At 41.3% G+C, this 27,919-nt stretch overlaps 1 long non-coding RNA gene across 1 annotated transcript in view; it reads right to left on the bottom strand.

Annotated features, from left to right (window-relative positions):
* Positions 1 to 27,809, bottom strand: part of LOC126428448 (uncharacterized) — a 75,523-nt gene extending 47,714 nt beyond the window's left edge. Inside the window, exon 1 of the long non-coding RNA XR_007576832.1 lies at positions 27,706 to 27,809. This is a non-coding gene — a long non-coding RNA (uncharacterized LOC126428448). The remainder of the gene's footprint in view (positions 1 to 27,705) is intronic.
* Positions 27,810 to 27,919: the final 110 nt, after the last annotated feature.

The raw sequence follows: 27,919 nt of genomic DNA, 5'->3' as shown, positions 1-27,919 counted from the left end.
TGTGAGATGAATGTAAAATGACTCATTCCATATCATTACGATTTATAGTGCAAATGACGCACGGGACATGAACCTAACTATAGTCTGTGACAGAGTTTATAACTGCTGGGCCAGGAATGTTCATCAGACAGCTATGCAGCTAGCCAGTTGGTGCTCAATCTGTTTCTGCATTCCATACTGTGTAAATTTCTGAACTATTTCAGCAGTCTATCATGTTTTACAAGTGCAAAACTACAACTGACTTCTTTATGAGCTGTTCTGTCAGTTTTCTCATAATGGCATAGAAGGTGCCAAATGTTTCACAAACAGGCAGGGGACCTTGTTTTTAAAGTGTACTCATTCTTCAAACGTGACGCAATTTCCTACGAGCCAGTCTTTGATGCTGATGAGGTGCAGAAATGTAACCCAGTTGCTGTCTATACACTTCCAGTCCAGTTGACAACACAGCATTCCTTGTTGGCTGCACACATTAACAGTCACCAACTATTAGCTGCTACTGACTTACCATGGTGTGCTGCTCAAGCATATGGGATCCATACCAAATCAAACCAGCAAACAGTACAAGGAGAAAGGCAGATTGCTACTCACTGTAAAGATGAGACCCTGAGATGCAGGCGAGGCGGGCACAATGAAAACACTCTTACACATTCAGCTTTTGACCAAAACCCTTTCCAGAAAAATGAAATATATACACATTCATTTCTACAAGCAAGCACATGTCACACACACATAACTGCCATCTCTGCCAGTTCGGGCCAGAATTCTGACAGTTGTATGTGCATGAAGTGTGCTTGATCCTGTGGTGTGTGTGTAAGCTGAATGTGTAACAGTCTTTTCATTATGCCTGTCTGTAACTCAGTGTATCATCTTTTTGGTGAGTAGCTTGAGCTGTGGTGGGACCAGCTCCAGTTGTATCTCTGACACGAGTATGATCGATTCCTTGTACAGAGGTTTGTCTTCGGGCTGGGTCCGGGTCGGGATATAAGCGAGTACCGACCGCGAGTAACGGGAAGGATGCTCTGAGAACGGAAGGCGGCGGTGCGCGAGTCAGCGATTGGCTGGTGGGCAGAAGCGAAGATGGCGTGTCTGAGGCCGGGTGGCGGTTATCACGTGGTTATACTGGAGGTGGCTGGAGTTGGCCGGCACTATGCTTTCTCCGGCAACTTTGTGAGCTGTGGATGTGCCCACTTCCTTGGAGGGACATGCTGTTAAGGTCTTGCAAAGTGATGGTCTGACATCTTCACAAAATAACCCCAGCATCAAGACACCCAGTTAAGTCTTGGCTATCCCGGATTTTAGTGCCACCTTTGTCCTTCAATCTAATACCTGTCATGGCGGGACAGCAGCAGTCTTACTGCAGGAATCCAAGGGAGAGAGGTGCCCTTTGGTGTTCGCATCTCATAATTTATCGGGAGATGAGCTTAACTATTTGGTGTATGAGTGCAAATTGTTGGCCGTTTTATTAACCCTCGAGAAGTTTAACTTCTACCTGGAACATAAAACATTCCTGGTAGAGACAGACAATCAGGCCCTGAGTTGCGTGTTGATCAGGCCTAGAAAGACCGGATGCATTGCCTATTGGGTGATCCGCATTTCCGCCTATCAATTCAAAGTCAAGCACATTCCGGGTTCAGAGAACTCCGTGGCTGATGCTCTCAGCCGCATGTTTTTGGAAGGAAGTGAAGCTCCGAATGACTGCAGGGGAAGGCATCTCATCCACTAATGTTGTGTTGGTAGAACTGCCAGGCTTGTTCGCTGATTTAAGGGAGAAACAGGCTCAAGACACCTTGTGGGGTGTTATTAGAGAAAAATTGATTGCTGGGGCAAACCATGAAAGATTATTGCCTTAAGGAGGGTGTCCTGTGCAAACAGGTGGGCGGGGGGTCCGGACTGCAAAATATGTTTGCCTGCTGAATTTGTCCCACTCATATTCAGATATTTCCATGATTCGGTGGTTGGCCAACTCTTTGGTCTATTTAAGACCTTGGACAAGATCCGAAACAAATTCTACTGGCCGTCATTATACAGGGACATCCAACATCTTGTAGCACAATGTCACTTACATAGAAGGCTAAGCCTGATCTGGGGCCCAAAAAGACCTGCTCTACTCATGTAGGGAAGAATACCCTTTATGCAAGGTAATCATTGATTATATTGGTCCTTTGCCTTGTACTAAGGAGGGCCATAGATCTATCCTGGTAATAGTCAATGCTTTCACTAGATTTTGTCGGTTATTCCTGACATGGGGTCACGGCGACATTACCATTCAGCAACTGCCCCGTATGGTATCTTGGTTTGGTCCACCCAAGATCCTAGTCAGTGACAATGCCCCTGACTTTACTTCGAAAAGATTTAGGGGATTTTGCTTCGGGCAGAGAATCAGACATATTACAACCACCTCTTATTACTCCAAAGCCTCATTCACGGAGTGGGTGAATCGCAATTTGAAGTCAGCCCTTATAAAAATGGCTCTGAGCACTATGGGACTTAACAGCTGTGGACATCAGTCCCCTAGAACTTAGAACTACTTAAACCTAACTAACCTAAGGACATCACATACATCCATGCCCGAGGCAGGATTCGAACCTGCGACCGTAGCAGTCGCGCGGTTCCGGACTGCGCACCTAGAACCGCGAGACCACTGCAGCCGGCTAGCCGTTATAATCTATCACGCGAACGCACCAGGAAAGTGGGACTCGATGTTGTCTTGGTTAAATCAGGCCTTCAGTTAAGCCAAGCATGAAGCCACTCATGCACCTCCTGTGGAGCTAATGTACGCTTACGATCTGAATACCCTATTATCTTACTTTTGGGAGATTAACCACCTATTGCCTAGCTCCATAATACCTGAGACCATATGTGAGAATTAGAGGCATGCCAGGAATAATATTCAGATTGTGCATAACCGACAGGCAGCACGTTATAACAGGAGGAGGAGACCTTTTACTGGCAAGGTGGGGGACCACACATACATTAAAGCTCTAGTGGGCAGTCTTGACAAGGTAGCTAGTCACAAGTTGACACCACATTTTTGGGAACCTTGTGATTAATCAAGGTTTTAAGCCTGGTAAATTTAGAGGTTAAAGAGATATCCTCAGGCAAGCATTTCCAGGTTCACTTAAGTCAAATAAAGGCTGCCTGATCTCTCCCTCGGTTCATGGTTCCTTCCTTGTCTGTGCTGCTAGAAGGTGGTCTGGACGGAGGGAGGGGTGAATATTCGCATTTTGGGGGAGGAGATTGAGCCGTGGTGGTAACAGCACCAGTAGTATCTCTGACATGAGTGTGATTGATTTCCTAGTACAGAGGTTTGGCTTGGGGCTTGGGCCGGCTTGAGATATAAACGAGTGCCGACCACGAGTAACGGGAACAATGCTTTGAGAATGGGAGGCGGTGGTGCGTGAGTCGACGATTGGCTACTGGGCAGAAGCGAAGATGGCATGCCTGAGGATGGGCGGTGGTTATCACGTGGTTATACTGGAGGCGGCAGGAGTTGCATTCTCCGGCAACATCGTGAGTTGTGGATGTGCCCGGTTCCTTGGAGGGACATGCTGTTAAGGTCTTGCGAAGTGATGGTCTGACACCTTCACAAAATCACCTCAGCATCAAGACACGCAGTTAAGTACTCTAATTACTAAGAACACTTAGTTAACTGTGATTGTGATTGCTCTTGGTACAGTAAGACATTGCAGGACGTGTGATGTTATGTGTGTTTGATTTCATTTGATGCCTCTTACTAAGCATGTGCTCTGCTTCTGCATAATATTGATGTATTTGCAGAATGTTAGTTCATTAGCTATTATTAGCAGGTGTTTAATTTGCTTATGATATCAGTTAATCCATGTCAATATGTCCTCTGCGGGCAATCTGAGTTTTTATTTCTAAAGGTTACCGTGCTGAGCTTTGCAGGCCCACTTAAGGTGGCCAATATGGGTGTCATTAAGTTCTAGTGAGTGTCGGTTCATATGAGCGAGTTCATTTCCCACTCTTAGCGTTTGCTTATTGGGTACTGTTTCAATTTAATAAAGGACTTGCAAGTGAAGTTAGTTGTTGTTTAGCCTCAATTTTATAGTCTTAATTTAATGCTCAATCTTGAATGTTAAAGTTAAGAAATGTTTTTTGGCCTCCTGTTGTCAGGTGCGGTCTGTGTTTCAGTGAGCTGAGGCAGTGGGTAACTGAAGTTCAGGGCTTCCCTTTGGATTACAAGTTTGATTTACAGGCAGTGGACTTTGCCTGAGCTCATGTGTTCCTCTTTGGTAGTATTTGCTGGGTTCACATTTCAGTGGCCTACTCGATGTGGGGTTGCAAATGGAGTCACGTCTTGGTTCGAAGTTAAATATTACTTCCCTCAGTCGGTTTCACTGTTCTTGGTTAAACTTTGGCCTTACAAGCCTGGGCCTTGCTTCTCTTGTTATACATTTATAATTGTACAGAGTTGTAACTTTCTATGCCCTGAAAGCCCATCTTGTAAGCCAATGGGCATTTGAATAATTTTGGGGTTCACTGTGCAAGACTCTCTAGTCTAGTAATTTGCAAGATTGCCTAAGTGACATTTTAATAAATATGTCCTAAGTATTTGTGTTAAAATTGAGGCAGTGTGTCCACTGTTATTTTACATGTAATGTTAAAGCATTGGAATTGAAAGGATCTTAAATAATGTGTCTTAACTAGAACTGTTTTGTTAGAGTTATGGTCAAATTCAGTCTTAGTGGCTTCTGTCAATTTTTATATGAGATCGTTGTTAATGGTTTATTAGTTTATTGATGATTTTATGCAATGAGAGAGTGTTTCAATATTTTGCCTGAGTGGCATTTCTCAATGTTTATGGGAGTGTGCTGGCTAATAATTTATTAACTTACTTATGATTTTAATTAATGAGTGTTTTGTAAATAATCTTGCCTGATTGGCATCTGTCAATTTTTACGTGAGATTGTTTCTGGTAGTTAATAAACACATTTAAATTGAAATGTTTACCTTATTGGGTCAGTCCTTCCACTCCCTTTAGATTTAAAGGTTAAACAAAGCAGGAGTTACGTAAAACATTTGAATCCTATCTTTTTCTTTATATTGTTGATATTCCAACCTGTAGTTTCCATTGTTTGATGGAGCAGGTTATTGCACGATTGCACGATTGCAAAGGAAGCCAGTAGGAATGGTAACAGATTTCATTTTTATGAGTGAAATGCTGAAAATCCTGAACTGGTGTACTTTTGAAGAGTACAATGCATAATTATTGATAACTATTGTAACAGTCTCGTTAGTTTCAATACTTCCACTGAGGTCAGGGAAGGGAGGTGGGGCCTCACCTGCTGCTCTGCTGTCGCTGACACTACAAAATCAGTGCAGATCGTGCAACACTACTCAGGCAACCTCACATCAGATCAGGTGAGTTTTATCTATAGCAAGCCTGAGAGGCTGCTCGGTCTCTATCTCTTGCTGTCTTCCATATGTGACCTACTGATTCTAAGAGACTGAAGTTCTCTGTTATGTCTCCAACTATGTAAGTTCTCTGTAGCCCTTTCCAGTAAACTACTTTTCTATCAAGTATGCCTTCATATTACCCTTAAATACACAGGCTATCCTGTCACCATCCCGTTGCCTACACATCTCAAGAAAGTTTGCTGAAATGATTGATTTATTAATTAAATTACTACAATGACACTTTTGTATAATTTTGCATGACAAACTATTTCGTGATATTTTCAATCCAATTCTCTAAAGCGCTGATATGCCCAGTACTTACAAATGGTTCAGGAACATGGATGATTACAAAGCAGGGTGAAAGCAGACTGAGATCCCATGAAAGAAGTATATTGAGGAAAACTGGTGGACCTGTGCATGAAAATGGGACTTGGAGAAGGTGAAGGAATAGCGAGCTTTATGGCTGCTACAAGGAGGATGATGTGGTCAAATTCATAAAGTTGTGTAGACTGAGATGGGCTGGACATGTAGTGCAACTCAATGAGACAGATTCTGTAAGGAAAGCCTGCTGCAATTAACCTGCAGGAAGAAGAGCAAAAGGAGAACTGAGATGGAGATGGAGTGTGAGGGTGGAGAAGACACTGCCCGCTTGAGTTGTTTGCAGTAACTGGAGGTCTAGAGCGAAATCCAGAGAGGAGTGGTGGAAAATTATTGAGGAGGCCAAGTCCTATCCTGGGATGTAGTGCCAATTTAAGAAGAAGAATGTATTTTGAATGATGAAACTGAAGAAAAAGTACACAGGAAAGGTTTGAGTCATCATATGATAGCCGTAAACTTTAACCACTGCACTACGCTCGATTGATCGAAACTTAACAAACACTGTGGGTGCAGGAAGTATTTCGAAAATTAATTTTTTCAAAACTGGGGTGAGAGGTGCCCAATCCGTAGCCCATGGGCCACATGCGGCCCAAAGCAAGTCTCACTGCAGCCTTTTTTTTTTTTTTTTGCTCAGTGGTTACTATTAGTGTTACTTATATTATGTGCAGCTCAGCTTATCCTCTTCCAATGCGACCCAGGTAAGCTAAAAAGTTAGCTGCTGTAGAGCATACTGAAGACTCATCAGAACCCACGATTAAGAGGTCTTGCAAGTCTGTTCCAGTCACAATATGGGTCAAATAACACGGCCAGGCTTCAAATACTATAAGTCCGTCTAACTGCACAAACTGGCGACATTGTAGGTTGCGACGTTCACGGAGGAAATTTTGTCTCCTGCTTGAGCCGTTATACTACATCTATGGTCTTGTAGTAAATTGTTTGTCATCTGAATGCAATGTCTTGAGGCTGAAACCACTCATTACCAACATTATTTCAGTGCCTTCCTTATGAATGCTCAAGTCCTGAGTGTGTGATGGTAGCACAGCTACAATGTTTTTCACTTCCTGGCTCACCACTAATAATACTTTCACCCAATAAAATTTCTGCAAAAAATTACTTGCCAGACTGTGTTTCTTTGAATGCAGCGTACACCAGAGCTCTCTGGGAAGCACTTCCTGGCAACGGACAGCGGCGGTGGTGATAGTGCTGCACCGCCTGGCTCTTTGTCCAAAGTGTCAGCTACCAATCGTTGCTTAGGGAAGTATAAAATTCTTTACTGTTGTTAAGTGATGCACCACTAAAAAATTTCTACAATTTGCATTTCACGCTCGATAATAATGGAGGCAGATGACCCAGTTTAATACGATGAGCATTGTATTATACTAATATGAAAGAAATGAATATGGCTCAAAATTAATTTTGTAGTTCATGATCCAATCAGAGTACATTGTTACATTGTTCAATGTTATTATTGATGTTTTATATCTCATTTATTTTCCTTTAAAAGCAATTATTCATGCAATTCTCTCGTCAGGAATACACATGTTTTTGTCAAGCCACAGTGAGTATCTGAGGTACTGTTTTTTGCCATCATTGTTTGATGTTTTAAGGTATATATATATGATAAACTTTGTTAATATCTTGTAGTGCATGCTGTATAGCAATTCAGGCACACTGTACATTTTTAGGTCCATTTATGGATTCATGGAGAATATGACGCTGATTGAAAGTGGAGTTGGAGGTATTCAATTAGATTCAAACCAACAAAGTTGCTCACTTTTGAGGCTACCCAGGGTGTAGGGAAGTTGTTAATTCCCATGTCAACAAATGTTTACAGGGATGCCTAAATGCTATTACACAGGTTTAGTACAGAGGAAATACATTCACATTATAACTATTCCACTCACATACCTGTCTGGCACAAAGGAATTACAGACATTAATTCAAATCAATAGAGAAAGTTGAAAATTTGTCCCGGACCAGGAGTTGAACCTGGTCCGCTGCTTACTAGGCAAGTGTGCTGACCACTGCACCATCCAGACACAGTGGTCATCATAGCTGCACGGGCTACCCTAGCATGCCTCCCATCAGTCCCAAATTCTCAACTAATAATGAACTGCTCCTTGGCCATCATCCTCATTACTTGTGGGATTGTGCTTATTCCCATAAAAGTTCAAGCCTAGTGTTCATCTGCACTGGAGAGATCATTGGCCATTCTCACTTTTTATATGTACACTATGTGATCAAAAGCATCTGGACAACTCCAAAAACATACATTTTTCATATTAGGTGTGTTGCACTACCATCTACTGCCAGGTACTCCATATCAGCGACTTCAGTAGGCGTTAGACATTGTGAGACAGCAGAATGGGGCACTCCGTGGAACTCGCGGACTGTGAACGTGGTCACGTGATTTGGAGTCACTTGTGTTATATGTCTGTACACAAGATTTCCACACTCCTAAACATCCCTAGGTCCACTGTTTCCAGTGTGATAATGAAGTGGTATCATGAAGGGACATATACAGCACAAAAGTGTACAGGCCCACCTTGTTTGTTGACTGACAGAGACCGCCGACAGTTGAAGAGGATCGTAATGTGTAATAGGCAGGCATCTATTCAGAACATTCACAAAGGAATTCCAAACTGCATCAGGATCCACTGCAAGTACTACGACAGTTAGGCAGGAGGTGAGAAAACTAGAATTTCATGGTCAGGCAACTGCTCATAAGCCACACATCACGCCTGTAAATGCCAAACGACGCCTCGCTTGGTTTAAGGAGCGTGAACATTGGGCAATTGAACAGTGGAAAAACGTTTTCAGTGATAAATCATGGTACACAATGTGGCATCTGGTGGCAGGGTGTGAGTATGGCGAATGCTCAGTGGACGTCATCTGCCAGCATGTGTAGTGCCAACAGGAAAATTCGGAGGCGGTGATGTTATGGTGTGGTCATGTTTTTCATGGAGGGGGCTTGCACCCCTCATTTTTTCGAGTGGCACTATCTCTGCACAGGCCTACATTGATGTTTTAAGCACCTTCGTGCTTCCCACTGTTGAAGAGCAGTTCAGGGATGGCGATTGCATCTTTCAACACGATCGAGCACCTGTTCATAACGCACGGCCTGTGGCAGAGTGGTTACACGACAGTAAAATCCCTGTAATTGATTGGCTGCACAGAGTCCTGACCTGAATCCTAGAGAACACCTTCGGGATGTTTGGGATCACCGACTTCATGCCTGGCCTCATCGAATGACATTCATACCTCTCCACCGTGCAGCACTCTGTGAAGAATAGGCTGCCGTTCCACAAGAAACCTTCCAGCATTTGATTGAACATATGCCTACAAGAGTGAAAGCTGTCATCGAGGCTAAGAGTGGACCAACACCATACTGAATACTGGCATTACTAATCGAGGGCGCCATGAACTTGTAAGTCATTTTCAGCCAGGTGTCCAGATACTTTTGATCACTTAGTGGCTGCAGGATCAAAAGGTGTCTCTTCTTGCGGGCATGTCTGTTTATAGGTGCTACATGAGGAACAAAACTCAAATTTGTACCATTGATGGTCAAGTCGAAGCTCTACAGAGACATTTGTATAGTGAAGAAGCAGACACCTATGACCATTAGCACAGCTTGCTGAGCCAAGCTTGTGAGAAGACTTAATGTGTAAAGGTTTTCTTCAGATTCCATTAAAGTATTTCTTCTATCAATTTGGAGCTCCATTAAACAAAATGAAAACTAACAATCTAGATTGCACTGATCCACAGTGTCCTTGCAATACAAGAGATACGCGGAACCACTGAACTTGGCCTTTCTGTGCAACGGTTTGCGGAAGTGCATTCCAACCTGAAAACTTTTAGCCAGTTCATGGCTACTTACAGAATTCCAGAATAGTACATTATCACGGAACACACTGTTTCTTTATGGCATAATACCGTGTGGACAGCACTGACACGCTGTGCTTTCGTAGGTCCTCTGATTTCACTGTGTCCCACGTGCCAGTGTGTGCACTGACAGACAAGTAAGCTGTTCTAATTTCTGCACAACTGCATGCCAGCTGGCATGGTAATGTCTTGCAATCTGATTGAATTGGCTGAGACTGACACTGTGTATTTGGACATAACAGATATGTGCGTACAGATATCTGTCTGCCTGGACAGCAGACTGGCTGCCTGTTCACCCTAGCAGAGGGTCACGGGATCAGTTCCTGCTCTGCCACGTGATGCTTACGTGTCACCGGAAGGTTGTGTTCCACTGCAACATTGTTCTCATCGCAGCCTAAAGATGCTGACTGTGAGTGTTGAACTGTATTGTCTATGGAGGATGTTCAGTAACTAATACAATACATTATTTTTCTGCAAACAGGTTGGTTTTATTCAAGGTTCCAGTATACCGTATTATTCCCCACCCTTTTGGTTACAAAACCCTATTTTTTGACACAATCTCTGTTTCCAGAATGAGATTTTCACTCTGCAGTGTAGTGTATGCTGTTATGAAACTTCCAGGCAAATTCAAACTGTGTGCCAGACCGTGACCCGACTTCGAGATTTGGTCCTACACACAGTTTTAATCTGCCAGGAAGTTTCATAACAGCGTACACTCCACTGCAGAGTGAAAATCTAATTCTGGAAACATCCCGTCGGCTGTGGCTAAGCCGTGTGTCTGTGATATCCTTTTTTTCCAGGAGTGCTAGTTCTGCAAGGTTCGCAGAAGAGCTTTGAGATCCCGTGCTATACCCACAGGACATGATAGATAGTTTAATTTGTGGAAAGGGGCCAAAATGAGTGGCTATCACTTGCACTTGAACAAACTACTTTATTCATTTGACAAACATTACAAGAGTAAAGAAAACATTAAAAACAGAGCAAGCCAAACATTAATTTTAGAACTTAATTCCCGGTCAAATTCACCATTCAATCTCACACACAACTTTAATTTAAAATCGGCTAGAAGCCATACATAATCAAACAACAAGGACAAATAAGAAAAGGCAGCACATCAAATGTTGCTCAGAAGTTTCTAAGGTTTGGCCAAGAATTCAAACACCAATGCTCGCTTAGGTGAGACAGGCAGTCAGCCCAACAATTCTCAATCCGACGGCAACCCAACCGACAGACAGTCAACGGAATAAATGACAGGATAACTTCCGCTCCCCCCGACCAGCACACAACAGGGAGTTCAATGGAACAACGCAGAAGGTATTGGCGCCCACAACAAATTACACATTCAGCTGTCAAACTGCATACCGTGCTGGATAGCTACAACATGATGAGGAAAATACACTGCCTGAATTTATGCCAATGGCCATGGCAGGTAACCGGAACATTAATGGCCACAAGGCAGAAGATTCCGCTGGTGCACTTCAATTCCAAAATAATCAAGTTAAACTTCACAGGAGGGCGGCTAGAATTTCGCCAACTTGAAAACACACATGTTGCCCACGCGAATGTCCCAACAGCCCACAACAAAACTCAAATGACAAATGTGAACAGTTGTGGCTGGCCGGTAGATTAAGTAAAGACTCAAATTTCACGTCCAGGATCGGTGAGCCACGGACCTCGTAGCAACGGGAACGGCCCCTCACACGCCGCCCGCGCACAGATGCCGCCAGCGGCCCCGGCCAGACACGCGCCAGGCAGACTTCCTCACTGCTCCATGTCAACTGACCGACTGCCTGCACACGGCACAGCTGGAAACTATAAGCACGAGGCCAAAGATGGTATGAGGGTGAGAATATTTATACACGCTGCTGCTGCGACTCACGGAGAGGGAGGATAACGGCATAATTGCGATAACAGTGGGAGACTAATCACAGAATAGCAACGAAGGTTTAATGCAAAGCATAACACGACCCAGCCACAGCTCAAGCTTCTGTGAAGTTTGGAAGGTAGGAGATGAGGTATTGGCAGAATTGAAGCTGTTCGGACTGGTTGCAAGTCACACTCGGGTAGCTCAGTCGGTAGAGCACTTGCCGGCGAAAGGTAAAATTCCCGAGTTCGAGTCTCGGTCCGGCACACAGTTTTAATCTCCCAGGAAGTTCCATAATCTCTGTTCAATATGACGGCCTTTTGCCATCTTACTGGGAAGGCCAGCACGCTCGCACGGTACCACTCTACTGGTCGACATCAGAGCTGACGTCTTCCTTCATCGATAACCTCCCCATCGTCCACGTACTGCTTCCTGCAGAATGCATCCTTCATTGAGCCAAACAGATGGAAGTAGGATGATGTGAAATCTGGACTGTAGGGTTGATGAGGGCGACCAGTCCAATGAAGTTTTGTAAGCTCCTCTCAGGTGGGCAGTCTTGTGTGTGGCCCTGTGTTGTCATGGAGAAGGGGAAGATCATTTGCATTTTTGAGGTGATAAACACACTGAAGTCGTTTCTTCAATTTCCTGGGGGTAGACTATACATTTCAGCGCTGATCGTTGCACTGTGAGGGAGGTCACCAAACAGAATAATCCGTTCAAAGTCCCAGAAGACAGTCACCGTGACTTTACTGGTTCAGACTGTCGCTTTGAACTTTTTCTTCAGAGGAGGGGAGGTGTGGTGCCACTCTGCCATTTTGTTTCCAGTTCAACATGATGAACACACATTTTATTACCTGTGACAGTGTTTGACAAAAGATTGTCACAGTCAGTCTTATAACGTGCAGTTCTGCACAGACGGTCACAAGTGTCTGCACATTCCGACATTGCAGGAATCACAGGTTCGTGCAACCTCGTCGTGACGATGACAGCCGCCTTGCTACACTGTGCTTTTGTTCATTGTCAGGTCTCTGTGGACATTCTGCAACTGTGTATAAGTACCTGTGATGCTCTGGTTTTCTGCCAAAAGAAAGGCAATGACAGCTCTCTGCTTGGAATGCACCTCCATTATAGACGTCACTTCAAAGGCTGCATATAGCGCTGCCACCTTTCAGAACTTTATGAAATTATAGGGGCCAAAATGGAATATTCTGCAATGTCCTGCAGCAAATTTTGCATTTCTTCAACCAAAACTGACCAAGGAAAAAAATGTATGGCACTATTAATTGAACATCCCTCATAGGTCAGTGTAAAGAGAAGACGCCATGAGAACAGCTGCTTTAAAATGTAGCTTTATCCACACCTTAACAGACACACAAGATGAAGCCTGAATATCTCCACTTTTGTAGTGGCATTTCTTGACAATATTTGTTTGTTATTATTCATTTTGTGCCTCATTCATTGAAGTGTGATACCATGCTATTTATTTTATTACTTACCCTTTGTGTGCAAGTCAGGAAATTTGTAGAACATAGATTGAAACAAAGAACTGTTAAGACTAGGGCCAGGGAAAGTTGCATGTAGTGAAATTATTTCAGCTGAAACTATTGTTAGTAATTGTGTTGTGAATAAGCTTAATATGGAGCAGTTAGAGAAACTATAGTGGTAAGTTGCAACTCTGTGTTGGAGAATCAGCAATTAAAGAAAAAGTTGAACACTGCCATTGTGGCAGTTTCCAGGGAAATGTGTTGATCATGGAGGCCCAGTGTTGTGGCCTCCACATTCCCCAGATATTAATCCACTAGATTTTTATTTGTGGAGACACTTAAAGGAATGAGGTTATAGTACTCCATCCATTGATGTAGATGACCTAATAGTTCATATGCATTCCACATCAGCAATGGTGGATGCAGGTGTGTTGCGTATTTACAGTAAAGTATGATCCACTGAGTGGTGAAGTGTTTGCAGATGCATGGTGGTTGCTTTGAATATCTTTTGAAGAATATGTTCCGGCTCTGTGAAGATAAGCCTAGATGTCACATGTACAGAGTGGAATTATTGTGCATAGCATAATGTGCAATCTAGTGTCACTCCTCTGTTGTATTTTTGGTACATCATTGGACAAAGACAACAATACTTTATCCACTATCGTTTTCTGTTGGCTTTATTTGTGTCACAGCTGAAACAATGTGATCTTTTACCTCTGTAAGAAGTTCATGTTATGTCTCAATGTTTAAATAAACGTAACGGTAACAAAAAATACACAAGATACCACATTGTGTAGATGTAAATTGGATACAATTTGATGCTTTAAAGGGAAAAATATGTTTGACGTGAACACGACTTGAACATCAGAGAGTAAACATATCATTCCCCACAGCATTGCCTCATCTTAATGAGCTAAGGAGACTGCTCTGACACAGTGCAGAGTTGCTAATGCCAGTTCTTGACCATGCTGCACACACTTACAGCTTTGCTGAAGTCTCATTTTTTTTCTTTAATCGCATTACTGTTAAATCGACGAAGAAATTGAAGAAGTGTATGACGAAATAAAAGAAATTATTCAGATAGTGAAGGGAGACGAAAATTTAATAGTCATGGTTGACTGGAATTTGGTAGTAGGAAAAGGGAGAGAAGGAAACGTAGTAGGCGAATATGGATTGGGGCTAAGAAATGAAAGAGGAAGCCGCCTGGTAGAATTTTGCACAGAGCACAACTTAATCATAGCTAACACTTGGTTCAAGAATCATAAAAGAAGGTTGTATACATGGAAGAAGCCTGGAGATACTGACAGATTTCAGATAGATTATATAATGGTAAGACAGAGATTTAGGAGCCAGGTTTTAAATTGTAAGACATTTCCAGGGGCAGATTTGGACTCTGACCACAATCTATTGGTTATGAACTGTAGACTAAAACTGAAGAAACTGCAAAAAGGTGGGAATTTAAGGAGATGGGACCTGGATAAACTGACTAAACCAGAGGTTGTACAGAGTTTCAGGGAGAGCGTAAGGGAACAAATGGCAGGAATGGGGGAAAGAAATACAGTAGAAGAAGAATGGGTAGCTTTGAGGGATGAAGTAGTGAAGGCAGCAGAGGATCAAGTAGGTAAAAAGACGAGGGCTAGTAGAAATCCTTGGGTAACAGAAGAAATATTGAATTTAATTGATGAAAGGAGAAAATATAAAAATGCAGTAAATGAAGTAGGCAAAAAGGAATACAAACGTCTCTAAAATGAGATCGACAGGAAGTGGAAAATGGCTAAGCAGGGATGGCTAGAGGACAAATGTAAGGATGTAGAGGCTTATCTCACTAGGAGTAAGATAAATACTGCCTACGGGAAAATTAAAGAGACCTTTGGAGAAAAGAGATCGACTTGTATGAATATCAAGAGCTCAGATGGAAACCCAGTTCTAAGCAGAGAAGGGAAAGCAGAAAGGTGGAAGGAGTATATAGAGGGTCTATACAAGGACGATGTACTTGAGGACAATGTTATAGAAATGGTAGAGGATGTAATGAAGATGAAATGGGAGATATGATACTACGTGAAGGGTTTGACAGAGCACTGAAAGACCTAAGTCAAAACATGGCCCCGGGAGTAGACAACATTCCTTTAGAACTACTGATGGCCGTGGGAGAGCCAGTCATGACACAACTCAACCATTTGGTGAGCAAGATGTATGAGACAGGTGAAATACCCTCAGACTTCAAGAAGAATATAATAATTCCAATCCCAAAGAAAGCTGGTGTTGACAGATGTGAAAATTACCGAACTATTAGTTTAATAAGTCACAGCTGCAAAATACTAACGCAAATTCTTTACAGATGAATGGAAAAACTAGTAGAAGCCGACCTAGGGGAAGATTAGTTTGGATTCCATAGAAATATTGGAACACGTGAGGCAATACTGACCCTACGACTTATCTTAGAAGCTAGATTAAAGAAAGGCAAATCTACGTTTCTAGCATTTATAGACTTAGAGAAAGCTTTTGACAATGTTGACTGGAATACTCTCTTTCAAATTCTGAAGGTGGCAGGGGTAAAATATAGGGAGCGAAAGGCTATTTACAATTTATATAGAAACCAAATGGCAGTTATAAGAGTTGAGGGGCATGAAAGGGAAGCAGTGGTTGGGAAGGGAGTGAGACAGGGTTGTAGCCTCTCCCCAATGTTATTCAATCTGTATATTGAGCAAGCAGTAAAGGAAACACAAGAAAAATTCAGAGTAGGTATTAAAATCCATGGAGAAGAAATAAAAACTTTGAGGTTCGCCGATGACATTGTAATTCTGTCAGAGACAGCAAAGGACTTGGAAGAGCAGTTGAACGGAATGGACAGTGTCTTGAAAGGAGGATATAAGATGAACATCAACAAAAGCAAAATTAGGATAATGGAATGTAGTTGAATTAAGTCGGGTGATGCCGAGGGAATTAGATTAGGAAATGGGACACTTAAGGTAGTAAAGGAGTTTTGCTATTTGGGGAGCAAAATAACTGATGATGGTCGAAATAGGGAGGATATAAAATGTAGACTGGCAATGGGAAGGAAAGCGTTTCTGAAGGAGAGAAATTTGTTAACATCAAGTATAGATTTAAGTGTCAGGAAGTCGTTTCTGAAAGTATTTGTGTGGAGTACAGCCATGTATGGAAGTGAAATGTGGACGATAAATAGTTTAGACAAGAAGAGAATAGAAGCTTTCGAAATGTGGTGCTACAGAAGAATGCTGAAGATTAGATGGGTAGATCACACAACTAATGAGGAGGTGTTGAATAGGATTGGGGAGAAGAGAAGTTTGTGGCACAACTTGACTAGAAGAAGGGATCGGTTGGTAGGTCATGTTCTGAGGCATCAAGGGATCAACAATTTAGTATTGGAGGGCAGTGTGGAGGATAAAAATCGTAGAGGGAGACCAAGAGATGAATACACCAAGCAGATTCAGAAAGATGTAGGTTGCAGTAGGTACTGGGAGATGAAGAAGCTTGCACAGGATAGAGTAGCATGGAGAGCTGCATCAAAACAGTCTCAGGACTGAAGACCACAACAACAACAACAACTGTTAAACCTATTGGCAGCACTAGGTTTCCTAGATACACTTTCGTCTTGAACTGGGCGATGATGAATTCCAAGTCATCTGCCAAGTGCGGCTTTTTTCCTTTACTATGTATAATGTGTTTAAAATTACACTGCACTATGATCTTGATTTTCTCCAAATTGAAATTTGCACTCTTATTACGAAGCTAACTATTGGCTAAGCATTACAAGTGATGAATTATAACATACATGTTGTTCAACTTCAACTCAGTTCTTTATCCACTTCTATATGAGTGGGCCACCAACAGAAATTAAGTGAAGTTCTTTTACCTCTCAGGGCCTTTTACATATGTTAAGTAACCTTACTATTCAAGTACACCCTCCACTTAAAATGCTACACCCAATATTCCTTCCATATCTACCCCAATATTATGAACTGATAAATGTACACTCTATATAAACTGGGAATCAACTAGGGGTATATCTGCACCAACTGTCAGTTGGAAGGCTATAAAATTCATACCTTTCTGGTTTTGTGGAAAATTTGAAAACAATATATAGTTTGTAAAATGTAAGGTTTTCTATTCATTACCAGTGACCAAGACTTCGCGCTATCCAGTCCAAAGATGCCTTACAGCAATGTGAATGGGTTTACACTTATTTTTCTATGGATCTGATGTGCACAGACCAGAATCAATGTAGAATCGCATTGTGCTCAAAAAAGTTGCAATCCTCCTTGTCACCAAGTGTTCTCCACTTTGATTCAACACATTTTTACTAAGATCAGTAATAGTTGGTTATACACCATTTCCTGCCACCTACAACTTTGACATACTTTTGTTATGATAAAGTGTTAATTGTGCGTACTTACCATTTGTCCTTAGTGACAGTGGACAGATTTTCAACAGTTCTAAACGTGAGATTGTCAGCCACAGCTTCAAATATTCTGTCTAGTAAGGATGCTCTCTGAATAGTAATCTGCAGCCATTCTTATTATATCCCCCATTCCCACAGTGAGCTTAGAATATCATGTCCTGTTGCCGGAACTGCTAATTCTACTACTGACGAATTAATTACATCTTCGGAACTGTTATTCCACAAAGAGAAGGAGCATTTCTTCCACGAAGAGAACAGGCCATTACCTGTACTGCAGGTTGTCATTATGACAATAAATAAATAAATGATGTGTGACAAGGGCCTCCCGTCGGCTAGACCATTCGTCAAGTGCAAGTCTTTCAATTTGACACCACTTTGGCAACTTGCACATAGATGCGGATGAAATGATGACGATTATTACAACATAACACCCAGTCCCTGAGTGGGGAAAATCTCCGACACAGCCGGGAATCGAACCCGGGCCCTTAGGATTGACATTCTTTCGCACTGACCACTCAGCTACCAGGGGCACAAATACTTAAACTGACATTATATGGTACCTCATTTACAGTTTCAGTTTTATTAATCGTAGATGTCTACTTTGGAAGAAGGCCTTCTGACTGAAAGGTTACTTGTTTAGCTGTCTTTTTGTTATGCCTGTCTGTGACTCAGCATCTCCACTATATAGTGAGTAGCAATCTGTCCCTTGCATAATATTGTCATTATTCCATTCTGGGTGTTTCACTAAATATTTGGATATTGTTTGTATAGAAAGGGGTGATGTAGAATGAGATATGTCTCGTCTCCTGATGCCTCCCTGCCCAGGAAGTTATAGCCCCCAAAGATCAGCAAATAGGGGTGTTTAACTACACAGACCCACACCAAATACGACTAACAAGGGATAATGAATGTATACAGAGAAAGTCTGAATAACTGGTCACAGGCTTGTTTGATCTGTGGGGGTTGGTTGCAGAGATGCTGAAGAAACTGAGCTGGCACTCTCAAAGACAGACACAAATTATCTCGACAAAGCCCACTTACAAAGTATCGAGAAACGGCTATAAATGATGACTCTAGGAATATACTACAACCTCCTATGAACTACTCCTGTAAGGTTTGAGAGGACAAGAATAGATCAGTTATAGCACACTTACACAATCTGCATCCACACCCCTACAGTGCACGGTGGACGGTACCCCGTAGCGCTACAAGTCATTTCCTTTCCTGTCCCATTTTCAAATAGAGCGAGGAGAAAATGACTGACTGAATGCCTCTGTATGAGCCTTAAACCCTCTAATCTTATCTTTGTTGGCTTTATGCAAAACATAAGTTGTTGGCAGTAGAATCGTTCTGCAGTCAGCCTCAAATGCTACACTCATGCTCATAAATTAAGGATAATTGCAGAATGTGGTGTCACACAATGTGGCACTACACAAAACTGGCGCTAATAGCATAGGCACACAGGGAACACATGACACAGATCTGTAAGTCCACGGTGTTTGTGATAAGTTGAGATAACCGTCCCGAAACACGTGTGCTACAAAACGACACTGTTTCCTGCACACGTATCCCGACATCAATATGGGATACGATCACCACGTATACGTACACAGGCCACACAACGGGTTGGTATACACTGGATCAGGTGGTCGAGCAGATGCTGGAGTATAACCTCCCAATCTTGCACCAGTGCCTGTCAGAGCTCCTAAAGTGTCGTAGGGGTTTGAAGATGTGCAGCGATACGTCAACCGACAGCATCCCAGCCGTGCTCGATGGGGTTTAGGTCTGGAGAACAACCAGGCCACCCCATTTGCCTGATATCTTCTGTCGCAAGGTACTCCTCCGTGATGGCAGCGTGCTGGGACCGTGTGTTATCATCCATCAGGAGAAAGATGGGACCCCCTGCACTCCTGAAAAGGTGGACACACTGGTCCAAAACGACGTTCCGATACACCTGACCTGTTATAGTTCCTTTGTCAAAGACATGCAGGGGTGTACGTGCACCAATCATAATCCCACCCCACCCCACACCATCAAACCACAAACTCCATTCAGGTTCCTTTCAAGGACATTAGGGGGTTGGTATTTGGTTCCTGGTTCACACCAGATGAAAACTCGGTGAGAATCACTGTTCAAACTGTACCTAGATTTGTCCATGAACATAACCTGAGACGACTGTTCCAATGACCATGTACTGTGTTGTTGACACCAGGATTTACGGGTTCTTCTCTGACAAGGCCTTGCAGGTCTCTGGGTGAATAAACCGTGTCTGCTCAGTCATCTGTAGACTGTGTTTCTGGAGACAACTGTTCCAGTGCCTGCGGTAAGGTCCCGAACAAGGCTACCTGCAGTACTCCGTGGCCCTCTGCAGGCACTGATGGTGAGATATCAGTCTTCTTGTGGTGTTGTTCACTGTGGATGTCCCGCACTGTAGTGCCTGGACACATTTCCTGTCTGCTGAAATCATTGCCTCAATCTTGAGATCACACTTTGTGGCACACGGAGGGCCCGTGCTACGACCTGCTGTTTTTGACCAGCCTCCAGTCGCCCTAGTATTCTACCCCTCATAACATCATCAATATGTGTTCTTTGACCCATTTTCAACACACAGTCATCATTAGCACATCTGAAAACGTCTGCACACTTATTCACTGCACCGTACTCTGACATGAACCAACACACCTCTGCGTATGTGGACTGCTGCCAGTGCCACAGTGTGATGACCACAGGTCAAATGCACCGCATGGTCATACCCTGAGGTGATTTAAATCAGCAAACTGCTCACCAGAGCATTGTTTCACTGTGTATCAGCATTATCCTTAATTTATGAGCATGAGTGTAGTTATCTAAATTTTCTCAGTACTGTTCCTCGAAAATAATGTTGCCTCCCATCAGGTGATTCCCATTTGAGTTCCTGTAATGTCACTGTAAAACCTGCAAGTTGTTCGAACCCACCAGTAACAAATCTACTTCGACGTCTTCCTTTTAATCTGACCTGGTGCAGTTCCCAAACACTCGAACAGTACTCAATAATGGATCACACTGGTGATTTTTTACAGAAGTGTATGTCAGTTGTTGTACTCCATGGATGAGCTTACCTAACTAACAGTGCCACAGCTGAATGCAAAACTTCTGCCATCATGCACTTTGAACAGTTGTTTGTTGTTGTTGTGGTCTTCAGTTCTGAGACTGGTTTGATGCAGCTCTCCATGCTACTCTATCCTGTGCAAGCTTCTTCATCTCCCAGTACCTACCGCAACCTATATCCTTCTGAATCTGTTTAGTGCATTCATCTCTTGGTCTCCCTCTACGATTTTTACCCTCCACACTGTTCTCCAATACTAAATTGGTGATCCCTTGATGCCTCAGAACATGTCCTACCAACCGATCCCTTCTTCTAGTCAAGTTGTGCCACAAACTTCTCTTCTCCCCAATCCTATTCAATACCTCGCCATTAGTTATATGATCTACCCATCCAATCTTCAGCATTAAACTAGTTATCGTCCATGTTTCACTTCCATACATGGCTACGCTCCATACAAATACTTTCAGAAATGACTTCCTGACACTTAAATCTATACTCGATGTTAACAGATTTCTCTTCTTCAGAAACGCTTTCCTTGCCATTGCCAGTCTACATTTTATACCCTCTCTACTTCGACCATCATCAGTTATTTTGCTCCCCAAATAGCAAAATTCCTTTACTACAGTATGATTGGTTTAATGTGCAACTCACACCACAGCTGTTGTCCTAGAATTTATCTGTCATTTGCAGCAGAACCCATTTGCTTAATGATGCTTACATTGCCATTTAGTGGGAAAATATTTGTAAAGTTTTGATTGTTTCCATGATATTCCCTCCTTCTTTGATAATATTCCATTCAAATTTGACATCACTCTGAGCAGTTGTTCTTTTCTTACACTTTTTTGAAACTATTACTTTAATTATTATCACCCTGCAGGTGATAATAATTAAAGCAATAGTTTCAAAAAAGTGTAAGAAAAGAACAGCTGCTCAGAAGGGTAGCTGAATGGTCAGCGTGACAGACTGTCAATCCTAAGGGCCCGGGTTCGATTCCCGGCTGGGTTGGAGATTTTCTTGGCTCAGGGACTGGGTGTTGTGTTGTCCTTATCACCATCATTTCATCCCCATCGACATGCAAGTCGCCGAAGTGGCGTCAAATCGAAAGACTTGCACCAGGTGAACGGTCTACCCGACGGGAGGCCCTAGCCACACGACATTTCCATTTTACCCTGCAGGTGGTATGGAAAAAGTCTAAGTTAGCGTCATTTTATCTACTTCTCTTTATTCTCCATTTTTATTAGCTAAGTAATAAAGATAAAACAGACAATTTTGCCATGCTTGATCTGTCTAGTTCCTACTTATTTTTGTAAGTCTAGTTTGCAGTAAGTCATTTAGAATACTTAAGGCAGGAAATATGTAACTAGTTACGTGACCTTATGATAAAACCACTAGATTTAGTCAAAGGAAAAACATTTTTCCACCATTTCAAGAAAGGTTTTTGATTTTTTAAACTCAGAATTTTTCATTCCCATTCGTAACCCATGAAGATCATGTCTCATTCACAGAGGAAAACGAAGACATTAGAATAATTACCCTAAACTTTTATCTTCTCTGTATCAACTGAAAGCTCATCTAAATGGATCTGGTGCAAGTTTTAAACTACAATGTTCTATAGCCTTCCTGTAGAGTGATGATAAAGTAATTCCTCGATCTATGTTAATACACGCTGTGCAGGTTTCGGCTCATCTTCGCTTATCCATTAGTAATCAGTCTTGGGCTGCTATTTTTCATCTACCATCTCAGTTGCATAGCCGAGCCACAATCACTGTTCATTGGAAGACCAGTTACATAATTGCTGTTGTTATTGTTGTTTTACTGATCTTCACAAATTGTATACTGCGAATGTAACGCCATCAAATTTTTCTATTGGTTACGAGCACCCATTAAGAGCAAAATTTGTCATGTGGGCATCTGTGAGGGGGAAGAATGTACTTTGTGTAATTATTAATAAATACTGTAACAGTCTCATTACTTTTGCTCCTTCTGACTGACCCAGATGAGGGAGTGGGAGGGAACATTGCTGTACTGCCAGTGCCAATGCAGCAACCAGTGAGCTTCCCCCAAACCAGATCAGGCAAGTTTCACCTCTAGCAGGCCTGGGAGGCTGCTCCCTTTCTCAGTTGCCGGCCTTGACATATGACTGTCCGATCGTAAGAGGTTGAAGTTTCCCATTACGCCTCCACTCTATGCATAATATCTGTATCCCTTCCAAATAAAGCTCTTTTGTGTCAGATTGTAGATTGTATTTTATTGGTCCTGTTGTCTACATAGCAGCTTATGCATAAGACATTGGACAAGTCAAGTTATAAATATACAGGCTGAAAGTCATTTCAAGGCATACATATTTAAGCTCACAATAATACTCTTTACACGTAAGTATTTATATAACACATTTCATAAATTTAAATATTCTTCAATGGAGTAAAAGCAGTGATGCTGTAAATATGACTTTAGAGATTGTCCAAATGTATTGACCTCAGCGATAGCTTTTATGTTTTCAGGAAGTTTGTTATAAAGCTTAACTCTCATGTGAAAAGTACCTTTTTGGCACAGTGCTGTGCTGATTTGAGTCATATGTAAGTTTCTGTTTTGTCTGGTAAAGTGCTCATGTATATCACAGTTTTTTTGCAGTCTCCGGTCCTTGCCTATTACATTTAATTTAAAGAACAAAAGGGTTTCCACAATGTATACACACGGTAATGGAGGAATACCAGATTTCTTAAACAGGGGTTTACAAGAGTCTCTAGGCTTGCACCCAAACAAGATTCTAATGGCCCTTTTTTGTAGTTTAAAAGTGCTATTAGTTATTTTAGAGTTTCCCCAGAAGGTGACCCCATATCTAAGACGAGAATGAAAGTACGCACGATATGCATTCAATACTGTTTTCTCACTACAGTGTGATTTTAGTGAACAAAGAAGGTAACATGTTTTGCTCAGTTCTGCATCGAGATATTCTATATGCTTATTCCATCTGATGTTACTCTGCAGCCAAAGTCCTAAGAATTTGGTTTCAGTACTGTTACCAACTGGTTCGTCATTGATAGGGACTGATGGGATAAACATGTCCTTGTTAGGAACATTGTGGAATTTTAGAGCAACGGTTTTCTTACTGTTTATTACAATCTGATTACTCAGTGCCCAGCTGCTAAGTTGTTTCGTGACCGTGTTTACTGTCTGCTATAACTGTTCATCGTCGTCTCCTTTTAGTAGAATCGTGGTGTCATCTGCAAATATGATTGTTTTGTGTGCATCAACATTTAAGCTTAGATCATTTATGTACAGAAGAAACAGAAGGGGTCCCAATACGGATCCTTGGGGTACACCACATTTTATTTGTTTATAGTCAGATAAGTGATTAGATACCATTTTTAGTTCAATATTTGTGTGCTTGACACACACTGCCTGCATACGATTTGTCAGGAAGGAACTGATCCACTTGTTGGACAGACCTCGAATACCATATCTTTCTAGCTTTGATAGCAGAATTTTATGGTCCACCATGTCAAAAGCTTTTGACAAGTCAATAAAGTCTCCTATTGTTTCCTGTTTTTTGTCCATCAGGTTCAGGATGGAGTTGTGTCTTATTATCATCTCTAAATAAACAGCCTATACTGCTGCCTATCCTCCTATGTTGGACATTCTGTACAGAAGATAGCTGTCAACTGTTATGTGAAATCCTAGTTACAAAGTTTCAAGAACCAGTATTGAGTGAGAATTTATTTATTTATTCATAAAAAAAAAAAAGAGAAGAAGAAGAAATCTCCAGGTTGTGGAACACAGAACAAACACAAAACAAAACAGTAACACAACACAGTAAAAATACAGTATATTTCAGGAGATGCATAAATTTTAGCTTTATCAACAAAAGAGCTTGCACTACTTGCAGTAGCAATGCTGTCTTGTTTCAAATCTCTTTTATCTCAAGTATTCTAAAATTTTGATTCTGAATAGAAGCAATGATCTGATACGAATGTGTTTAGCGTTTTTCAAAAGACTGTGATCGATCATACGATTTTAGTTTATGTAGAATACTGTTGTAAATCTGTATACCACTGTTTGTTGTGGAAGTTTTGTAAGCCAATTTCCTTTACTGACTGGACATGAAGCCTTTTCTTTTGTCTTGTATCATGCTCATAGATATTAAAATTTTTGCTTATCTTTTAAATTCTTTCTAAGACACTTACAGAGTTCTAGTATGTACACAGTAAAGTGGGGGGATTGACAAGTTTTGAAAGAGGGGTTTGCAACAATCTATTTGTTGAGCTTGTTGCATTGATATTATAGTTCTTTCTGGCCAGGAAAATTAGTCAACTAGATGGGATATTGCTCCAGAATATAATTCTGTACAGTAGCATGCTATGGAATTGAACATAGTTGGCAATTCAAACAGTGTTAAAACTTTCTTTAACAGAGAGTAATCATAGACCATAACTTATTTTATTTAGTGTTCCATTTATTTGTTTATAAGTGTATGCCATTTCAGTTATTCTGAGGTCATACGCCTAAAACCTCTGTTTCCAGTTTATACCACTCGTTTTCTTTTTAGGTGTGGTTCCACATTCATTTTCCCCCTTTTCCTTTAACAAACTTACTTTGGGAGTTGGTTTCCTCTAAGCCCTGTTTACGTCTGAAACAAGGGCTGATGATCCTTAGTTTGGTCCCTTCATCCCTCAAACCAACCAACCAACCTTTGTTTCCAGAGAAGATGAACTTTTGTTGGAGATTATTGTCACACAGGTATTGTACGCATCCATCACCATCACCTTTTACACAGAAATTTGGGATTGCTGGTGTTTTTTTTTTTTTTTTTTTTTTTTTTTTTTTTTATCAGTAGTTTATCTATTTAGCTGTGTTGTAGTTTTATCTACAGCTGCTTGTAGCTGACTTGGGGTGTTTCCTATAACAAGGATGTGTGCGTCATCAGCAAAAGAAGTATTTGTTTGTAATTCACTGTTCAGGTCTAAATCATTTATATACAGGAGAAAGGCAACTGGTCCAAGAATGGATTCATGAGGGACTCCGTTTCTTACAATTTCTACAACTGAGAAACATATCCTAGTATTTTACTTTTGTTCATGTTTTATTTGTGTTTTCTGTTTCCTGTTTGTCAAGTTTGATACAAACCATTTTAGTGCAGTGCCTCTAACGCCATGTACTTGGAGGTTGTCCAGCAGTATGTCGTGGTCCAGTAAGCCAAAAACTTTACTTAAGCATAAAAAATGCTAGTGGCATTTTGTTTTTCATTCATTGTTTGCAGGGCATTGTGTATAAAATCATAGCTGGCACTAGATGTCGATTTATTTTTCATGACTCCATGCTAAATATAAGTGAGAATTTTGTTTTTCTTCAACAAATTCATTAACATATTAAACATTACCTTTTCTATGATAACAATACATGTATGTGGTCTACAGTTTTCTGTATTTGATTTGTCTCCTTTCTTGTGAAGAGAGACCAGTTTAACAATTTTTAAACAGTCTGGAAATGTGCCTCTCAGGAAAGATGAAATGACCATAAATGCAGAACATAGTGCAGTCCTCTATGTATCCCTCTCATAGGGACTACAAACACAAGATTAGACACATTATAGTGTCCGTAGTTGCATTTAAGTAGAATGAAAAAAAAAAAAAAATATTTGGTAAGTTGGAGTTACCCTCTACCATGCACTTTACAGTAGTTTGCAGTGTGTGATTGTAATTACTTGATGTGATAGTTTCCGAATTGCATGCAAGTTGTTGTTCATGTACCTCAGAATCTTAACTCTACCATCCTTGTACATAACTGTCTGATGGGACTTGTGGTTAGTAATATGGACTGCAGCATTCACTCAGTGAACGTCAGACAATACTTCATTATGCAAGTTCCATTTTCAGTAGGCTTCAAATAAAACTAACAGACCTGACACGTGAACCTAAGATTCTGAAATCTGACTTGAAAGGCTTTCTTATGACAGATTCTCTTTTTCTGTCCTTGAGTGTCTCACAATTGATTAGAGCCTACAGTTCTATGGTGTTATTTATTTAGTTTTTAATTTTTACACTTTTATGAACATTCTGTGAACTATCTACTGGCTTATTCCATGACAATATCTTCAGATGACATGTTCCTTTGGAAACAAAACATATTAAATCTAATGACCCCATATCCTGCTGCTTGCCCAGATGCCACGGACCTCCCTTAGAAGCAGCAATATGCTGCACACTGTCATGTTATTTCCTCACCTAATGTGATAAACCAGATTGTACTCAGATGCTAGGAGTAGATGAGAACTGAAGGCATTGGTAAAGCTGTAGTGTACATACAGTGAAGCACAGCGCTATCTACCTTCGAGGCTTTGATCTAGGTGCTGAAAAATCTGTCCTAGAAAGGACTGGAACAGAAGAAAGTTGTTCTTCCTTTTTTAAAAATATTTACAGTAACATTCCCTGGGTAAGAATCATGTACAATTACAGATTAATCGTTTTATTGCTCAATATAAGAGCAAAAAGGTAATGCGAAAATGCAAATGAGGCTTGGAGGAGCTATTTTATAAGCATATTGAGCAAACAGATTACATACAAACATATGTTGTTAAAATGACTAGCTATTATCCTCTTGTCCAAAATATGGAAACTGATTTCTGTACTGTTGGATGCAAGCAAAAAATCAACGGAATTTTTTGGCCTGTTGACACTCTCATCACTATTGCTGATGCTCAGTGACGAGGTAACAGGTAATCAGTCATAACTTTTATTCGGAGGGCCTCCTCATTATTTTTGCTTGCAAATACACTGCAGTCAAGTAAATTTATTAGGTGTTATCAACTGGCAATTTACCACACTACAAAACATATTAAAATTGGTAGTAAACTTATGATTCAATTTCTTAAACCTCCTGAATTTCATTACGTTAAAGTGCAAATTTCTTTCTGTTACGAAAAAAGGCGTTACAGTGTGGTGTCACTTGCTGATGCAGCAGGCTTTATTGATGTTCAGCTGCAAGCTTAAAGACAGATTAACAAGGGCTTCCCTTGATCTATGTTGTGGTCTGTCATGGAATCACTTTGGTTTCTTTTCTAAAAGTGCTATGTAATGAACCCGCTCTCCACTGTTAATTTCCGCTTCTTCACCCTGATAACGCACATTTTGTAATAGCTAAGAGCTTAATGTCAATTGTGACTGCAATCAGTGCTTACTGAGTCCATATTTGCTTCTCCGGCTACAAATGTTGACAGTTTATACTATATTCCCCGCGCAAGTAATGAAAACAAGAAAATCGTTCAACCCATAACGACTTACTTTGTTTTTATTAAAACATCTCTCGATTTTTCCACATATCGAATTAGTAGCCCTAGTGTTAGTTCATTGCTTCGCCACCAGAGTATTCCGAGCTCGTCATGACGTAATGTC

Source organism: Schistocerca serialis, chromosome 12 (assembly GCF_023864345.2).
Source record: "Schistocerca serialis cubense isolate TAMUIC-IGC-003099 chromosome 12, iqSchSeri2.2, whole genome shotgun sequence".
Taxonomy (NCBI): Eukaryota; Metazoa; Arthropoda; class Insecta; order Orthoptera; family Acrididae; genus Schistocerca; species Schistocerca serialis.
The sequence above is the reverse complement of the archived record's forward strand: the minus strand, read 5'-3'. Positions and strand labels throughout refer to the sequence as shown.